Consider the following 8,681-nt stretch of genomic DNA (forward strand, 5'->3'; position numbering starts at 1 on the left):
ATCATTTATGTGGGTCATGAATCCAGAACAGCTTAGCTGGGTCCTCTGCTTCCCAGGCTTTCATAGGGCTCCCATGAATTATTGGTTCAGTGCAGTGATCTCACCTGAAGACTCAACTGGGGAAGGATGCACTTGCAAGCTCACTTACATGGCTGCTGGAAGAATGCAGTTTCTTTCAGGTCACCTTGCTGCCTGTTGGTCAGAGGATACCCCCAGTTCCTTGCCAGGTGGCCCTCTCTATCAGCACAAGACTATAAGAAGAGTCAGAGAGGACACAGCAATACGAAAGTCAGTCTTATACAACCTAATTTCAGAAGTGATGTTCTGTCAGTTTATCTTGTTCTTCTTCTTAGAAGCAAGTCATTACATCTTATTCACATTCAAGAGGAGAGGATTATATAAGGGCTGGAATACCAGGAGGCCAGGATTACTGGCAGCCATTTTAGAAGGCTGTCTTTTTCATCTCCTATATCCAGAGAATTAGCAAATTCTGTCAAAGCTGCTTCCCAAAAATGATTGGCATCTGTCCAGTTCTCTCCTTCTGAATTGCCAGTCATGATTGCTTGACAAGGCCAAACCTTGCTAAGTTCTTAATAGCCTCATTCCTATTGTATTCCCTATTACTTGTGCCAACCTCACCACCCACCACCACCCCCATTATATGATGTGACCGTTCTACGGCTTACATGCAATAGTAATTACCTTCTAATTAATCTCCTTATTTCTTCCCAGGCCTTCTTCCAATTTTTAAGGCGGGATAACTTAAAACAAAACAAAACAAAACGTAAATTGAATCTTATTTCTCCCCTGCTTAAAACTCTTCAGTGAGTCATCATGGTTTTTGTTAGTGTGGTTGTTGTTGTGGTGGTGGTGGTGGTGGTTGTTTAGGAGACTCCACACCCAGCATGGAGCCCAGTGTGGGGCCCGAGCTCAAGACCTGAGCTGAGGTCAAAAGTTGGAGGCTTAACTGACTGAGCCACCCAAGTGCCCCTCTTTCATGGTTCTTTAAGTAAGTCTGAACCCCTTACCATAGCATCTAACTCTAGGATGATGTGACCGCAGGTCTGACTGCATCCATTCTGGGGCTTGCTCCAGCCCTACTGGCTTTCCATCAGGGCCTCTACCATTGCTGGGTCTTACTTGCTTCTGTGTCTTTGCATTTGTGTTTCCTTTTGCTGATTCTAGGCTCTGGAGATACTTCAAGATTTTAGAGAACAAATTTACCAATCTAGAATTTTGTAACCCCATAAATTGTCTTTCAAAGGTGAAGGGGAGGGGGCACCTGGGTGGCTAAGTCATTAAGTGTCTGCCTTTGGCTCAGGTCATGATCCTAGGGTCCTGAGATCGAACCCCATGTAGGGCTTCCTGCTCAGTGGGAAGCCTCTTTCTCCCTCTCCCACTTCCTCTGTTGTGTTCCCTCTCTCGCTATCTCTCTCTTTCTCTGTCAAATAAACACAATCTTTTTTTTTTAAAAAGATTGTGTTTATTTATTTGACAGAGAGAGACAGCGAGAGAGGGAACACAAGCAGGGGGAGTGGGAGAGGGAGAAGCAGGCTTCCTGCTGACCAGTTTTCCTGACACAGGGCTCTATCCCAGGACTCTACGATCACAACTGAGCAGAAGGCAGACACTTAACGATGGAGCAGCCCAGGTGCCCCAATAAATAAAATCATTAAAAAAAAGAAAAGAAAAGAAATAGACCTTCTCAGAAAAACAAAAATTGGGAGAATTTGTTGCCAGTAGATCTGCCCTGCAAGAAATGTTAAAAGAATTTCTTCAGGGAGAAAGAAAATGATACAAGTAAGAAAAAAAATCAGATCTGCATAAACAAAGGAGGACTATCAGAGAAGGTATAAGGTAAAATAAAAACTTCACTTCTCTTATTCTTAACTGACCTAAAAAAACAGTTGTGTGTTTAAAATAATAGCAATAGGGGCACCTGGGGTGCTCAGTTATTAAATGTCTGCCTTCTGCTCAGGTCATGATCCTAGGGTCCTGGGATGGAGGCCTACACTGGGCTCCCTGCTCAGTGGGAAACCTGCTTCTCCCTCTCCCACTCCCCCTGCTTGTGTTCCCTCTCTCACTGTGTCTCTCCCTGTCAAACAGATAAATAAATAAATAAATAAATAAATAAAATCTTTAAAAATAAATAAATAAAGTAATAGTAATAATGTATCAGATGCTTAGAGCTATGTATAAATGAAATAAATGACAGCCATAATACAAGGAATGGGAGGAGGACATTAGGAATAGTTTATTATTATAAAGTACTTGCACTACCTATGAAGCAGTATAGGGTTATTTAAGAGTGGACTTGGATTAGTGGTAAATGTGTAGGGCAAATCGTAGGGCGAGCACTAAAAATATTTTTTAAAAGGAGTATAATTCATGTGCTAAGAAAAGAGGGACAACTGAATTATGTAATATGCTTAACTAGAATCACAAAAAGCAAAAGAGTAGAAGAGAAAAAACTGGAACAAAGAAAAAGGCAACAAATCAAAATCAGTAATGGAATAAATTTTAATCCAACTATATCAATAACTGCTCTATCAATTGTTTAAATACACCAAATAAGAGATTTTCAGTGTGAATCTAAAAACAAGACCCATCTATATGTCATATGTAAGAAACCCACTTTAAGTATAAAGACATATACAGATTAAAAGTAAAAAAATGGGAAAGCAAAGGGGGTGGAGAAAGTTATACCATGCTAACATTAATCAAAAGAAAGCTGTGGTAGCTACTTTAATTTCCAAAGGAGCAGACTTCAGAAGAAGAAAATTATCAGGGGTAAAGTAAGGAATTACATATTGATAAAGAGGTCAATTTTCCAAGAAGACATAACAATCCTTAAAGTGTATGCATCTAACAAAAGAATGTCAAAATACACGAGGCAAAAACTTACAGCACTGCCACAAGAAATAAGTGAATTAATTGTTATAGTTGGAGACTTTATTGGCAGTCTATCAGAAATGGAGAGCTTCATCAAGCAAAGATATCATTAAAAACATAGCACTTTTGATCTACCAAATATAAATGACATCCACAGACTACTTCATCCAACAAAAACAGAACAAATGTTCTTCTCAAACTCACATGGAACATTCACCAAGATAGATCACAGTCTGAGCTATAAAACACACCTCCACAAAATTAAAAGAATCTAAATTATTCAATGCATGTTCTCAGAGCACAACTAAAAATCAATAATAAAATATAGGTGAAAAACTCTAAAATACTTAGAAATTAAACAATACACTTTTACAAAGCACTTGGGTGAAAGAAGAAACCACAAGAAAATGTCAAAAACATTTGAACTAAATGAAAGTAGAAATTCAACTTATCAAAATTTGTGGGATTCAGGGAAAGCAGTGCTTAGAGACAAATTTATGCCATTTAGTGCATATATTAGAAAAGGGATAGGCTTAAAACCTATCAATTAACTTATAAAATAGAAAACATTAGGCCCAGATAGGTTCATGGGTGAACGCTAACAAACATGAAGGAATAAATTACACCAGTTGTCTATAAATTCTTTCAGAAAACAGAAACAGGAGGAATGTTTCCTTATTCTATGAGGTTAGCATTACCCTAATACCAGACTCAGACAAAGACATACAAGAGAACAACAGTCTAATATCTCTCATGAACATAGACACATATATATATAAATCCTCAAAAAATTAGCAAATCAAATCCAACAATGTATAGGAAAATTCATATACTGTGAAAAGTGAGATTTATTCTAGGTGTGCATGGCTGGTTCAACATTCAAAAATCAACCAATGTAATCCAGCACATCAACAGGATGTAAAAGAAAACTCACATGAGCTTGTTGAGAGATGTAGAAAAAGCACTTGACAAAATTCAACACCCATTCATGAGAAAAACTCTCAGAAAACTAGAAATAAAGGGAACTTCTTCGGCTTGATAAAGAATATCAACAGTCATTATAGGTAACATCATACTTAATGATGAGAAGTTTTCCTACTAAGATCAGTAACAAGGCAAAGATGTTCCCTCTTAACATTCCTTGCAACATCATACTGGAAGTCCTAGCTATTTTAATAAAACAAGGAAAGGAAATACAGGTATACAGATTTGGAAGGAAAAAATGAAACTGACTTGTTTACAGATAACAAAATTGTCTATATAGAAAATTCAAAAGAATAGACAAAAAAACTTCTAGAACTAAAAAGCGATTATAGCAAGGTTGCAAGATACAAGGTTAATCTACAAAAGTCAATCATTTTCCTATATGCCAGCATTGAACAACTGGAATTTGAAATCTATAAACAATACTGTTCATAATAGAACCCCCCAAACTGAAATACTTAAGAATATATAAGAATAAATCTGACAAAATATGTGCAAGATCTGTATAAGGAAAACTACAGAATTAGATGAAAAGAGAACTAAAAATATGGAGAGATTCCATGTTCACGTCTAGGAACACTCAATATTGTCAAGATGTCAGTTCTTCCCAATTTTACTTATAAATTAAATGCACTCCCAATCAGAATATCAGCGAGTTATTTTGCAGACACTAGCAAACTGATTCTATAGTTTATATGGAGTGGCAAAAGATTCAGAATAGCCAGTATAACTTTGAAGGAAAAGAACAGAATTGGAAGAGTGATGCTCCCTGGCTTCGAGACTTCCTCTAAAGCTATGGTAAACAAGACATTGTGGGGTTGGTAAAAGAATAGACAACAGATCAGTGGAACAGCACAGAGATTCCAGAAATAGACCCTGATAAGTATAGTCAGCTGATATTTGTCAAGGGAGCAAAGGCAATACAATGGAGCAAAGATAATCTCTTCAACAAACAGTGCTGAAACAATGGGACATCCACAGGCAAAAACAAAAAACCAAAAAACAAAACAAAACAAAAAAACTCCCCCAAAACAATACCTAAACCCTACAACCTTCACAAAAGCTAACTCAAAATGGTTCATAGATCCAAATATAATGAAACTCCTAGAAGATAACATAGGAGAAAACCTAGATGACCTTGCATATGACAATGACTTTTTGGATATAACACCAAAGGCACAATCTGTGAAAGAAATAATTGATAAGCTGGACTTCATTGTTATAATGAAAAACTTATGCTCTGTGAAAGACAATCTCAAGAGAATTAGAAGACAAGCTATAGACTGGAAGAAAATACTTGGAATAGGGAAACTATATCATGGACTCTTACCCCAAATATACAAAGAACATTTAACACTCAACAACAACAAAAAAAAACAATCTTATTAAAAAATGGGCCAAAGACCTTAACAGACACCTCACCAAAGATGGCAAATAAACATATGAGAAGTTAATTGTGAGAAGATACTTCACAACAAATGTAATCAAGGGAATGCAAATTAAAACAATGAGATACTACTGCAAATATATATGTATAGATGTTTGCTGGAGCAAAGAGAAGTGTGCAAACTGACATATATAACATGGTAGCCAATAAAAAATTCAGCAAGGGAAGGAGGTTTGGGGTTATGTCTGTATCTGTTGGAATGATTTTAGCTACACAGAAGAGAATATCTGACTAACCATGGCTTAAACTATGGCTTTTCAAATTCCCTGCTGAGCAGAGAGCCTGATGTGGGGTTCGATCCCAGGACCCTGAGATCATGACCAGAGCTCAAGGCAGAGGTTTAACCTACTGAGCTACCCAGGCACCCCAGGAGATTCTGTTTTTCTAATAAGCTCTTAGATGTTGCTTTTGCTGGTGGTGGCAGTACAATACTCTGAGTAGCAAGGATTGAATAATAAAGATAAATTTATCTTATATCTTAAGAAACCCAGAACAGATGAAGGACAAAAGTGGAAGGAAATCTTTTAACTTTATACCTACTGTGGACATTCTTACATTTGTCTTTGGTGAGCACACAAATTCGTGTGTGTTGAGTATGTACCTAAGAGGGACATTACTACGTCACAAAGTAGATAAAAGTTCAGCTTTAGTGGGTGCCATCCAACAGTTTTACCACGTGATGGTGTCAACTTACACATCCACCAGCAGAGAATGGGAATCCTGGTTGCTACACATCATCTCCAACTTTCGGTGTTATCGGTCTTTTTCATTTGAACCATTCTAGTGGACTTGTAGTGGTGTTTCATTGCAGGTATAATTTTCCTTTCCCTTAGGACTAATGAAAGTCAGCATTTTTCCATGTATTCATTAGCCAATTAGACATCTTACTTTATGAGGCATCTGCTCAAGTCTTTCAACCATTTTTTATCGAGTTGTCTTTTATTGATTTGTAGGATTATCCAGAATATGCATAAAGAACCCTTACAAATAAAAATAGTTCCATTTTAAAATTTAAAACTTAGTTTTACTTGGAGTTTATTCTGATTAAGGTACAAGCACAACTTTATTTTTTTCAGATCAGTTGTCTCAACACCAATACTACACAGGCCATCTTTCCCATATCAATTGGAGACAGCACCTTTGTCACATACTAAATTTCCTTGTGTATTTTGGAATATTTCTGGGCTTTCTATTCAGTTTGTCTGTCTTCCATGGAAGAATACACTTTTAACTACTAGCAGTATAATGTGTTTAAATATCTACTATAGGGTCCTATTGTTTTAGAGCTTTCCAGGCTATTCTTATTTATTTTTCCATATGAACTCAGAACTGTTTGTCTCATTTCAAAATTAAAAAAAAAATTACTGGCATTGAAATAAATTTGTGAGTTAACTGAAGAATAATTAATACCTTCCTCATGTTGCTTTTCCAATCTAACATAATTACATGTCTCTTATTTGTTCACATCTTATTTGGTATCCTTCAGTGATACATAAATTTTTGATATGCACAGCTGAGCTGGTGGGAAAGTGAAGACAATCTCTGAGGCTACAAAACTATAAGAAAGTAAGAGACTAGAGTGGTTATTCAGCATTACAGTCAAACTTTTCTTTGGCTGGGAAATAAAGCTTAGAACCAAAGCAAGGTGTGAGGTCAGAACAGGAACACTGAAATAAAACCTGGTCCCCTCATCGGATCTAGAAGGTATTCTATTAATCAAAATAAGTCAGACTGAAAAAGAGAAATACCATATGGTTTCACTTACATACAGAACCTAAAATACAAAACAAATGAGCAAACAGACAAATAAGAAACACGCAAACAAAAAACAAACATAAACTCATTAAAAACAGAGAATAAACTAGTGGTTGCCAGAGGGGAAAGGGTGAGGAGGATGGGTGAAATAGATGAAAGTGATTGGGAGATAAAAAATTCCAGTTATAAAACAAATAAGTTATGGAGATGAAAGTACAGCATATGGAATATAGTTGATAATATTGTAATAACTTTGTATGGTGACAGATGGTAACTACACTTATTGTAGTGAGCATTATATAATGTAAAGAATTGTCAAATCACTGTTATATACTTGAAACTAATATAATATTATGTGTCAATTATACTACAATTAAAAAGTATAATAAAAAAATAGAATACCATAAAAATGAACCAGATCCCGACTGGCACTCTGAACAGAAACCTAGAAAACAACCCATCTCACGAAAGATAGGAGAGATGTTGCCTGTGTGGACAGTGTTCCGCAGGGGATGGAAAGGATCTGATTGAGAATTCATAATGGCCCATTTTCACATAGGCCTCTGTGGGGCAATCAATCAACCAATCAATAGAAATTAAAAAGAAAAGAAAAAAGAAAAAAATCCAAGGAGAAATTTTAGGTTAAAATGATCCCAAATTGGTAGGTCTTTGGGGTTCTGAAATCAAAAGCAAATTTTGATTGACAGAACATAATTAATTAAATCTTAGGTGTGGTGGTTGAAGAGTGAGTCCTTAAAATTTATGTCCACTTGTAACCTCAGAATGTGCCTTCCTTGGAAATAGGATCTTTGTGGATATGATTAAGGATCCCAAGATGAATCACCTTGAATGCAGAGTGGGCCCTCAATCCAATGACTGGTATCCTTATCCTTGGGAGAAGAAACAACACAGGGATACACACACAGGTAAACGAAGAAGCCATGTGAATATGGAGGCAGAGACTGAAGTCACACTGCCACAGCTAAGAGATACCATGAGCCACAAGAAACTGGAAGAGGCTAGGAAGGATTTTCCCCTGAGCTTCAGCGAAAGCATGGCCCTGTGGACATTTTGATTTTAGACTCCTGACATCCTAAACCCTGCGAGAATAAATTTCTGTTGTATAAGCTGCCTAGTTTGTGGTAATTTGCTGTGGCAGCCCTAAGAAACTATACACTAGGTTTCAAGAAATTCACACAGATAAAATTCCAAGGAACTGGGCACCTGGGTGGCTCAGTGGGTTAAAGCCTCTGCCTTCAGCTCAGGTCATGATCCCAGGGTCCTTGAATTGAGCGCCTGGCATCAGCATTGGGCTCTCTGCTCAGCAGGGAGTCTGCTTCCCCTTCTCTCTCTGCCTGCCTCTCTGCCTACTTGTGATCTGTCTGTCAAATAAATAAATAAAATCTTAAAAAAAAAATTCCAAGGAACTTGATTTCATCATTCCAAACTATAAAACACACACAAAAATAAACCATGGTAGAAAAAAAAAAAAGGTACAAGGAACTACCACAAGGGATAGGGCAGATTGGAAAATAAAAAAAGCATAAGTTCTAATAATACAAAATATGTAATTATTCAAATTAGAAACTCAACTTAAAAGTTA

Source organism: Lutra lutra, chromosome 1 (genome assembly GCF_902655055.1).
Source record: "Lutra lutra chromosome 1, mLutLut1.2, whole genome shotgun sequence".
NCBI lineage: Eukaryota > Metazoa > Chordata > Mammalia > Carnivora > Mustelidae > Lutra > Lutra lutra.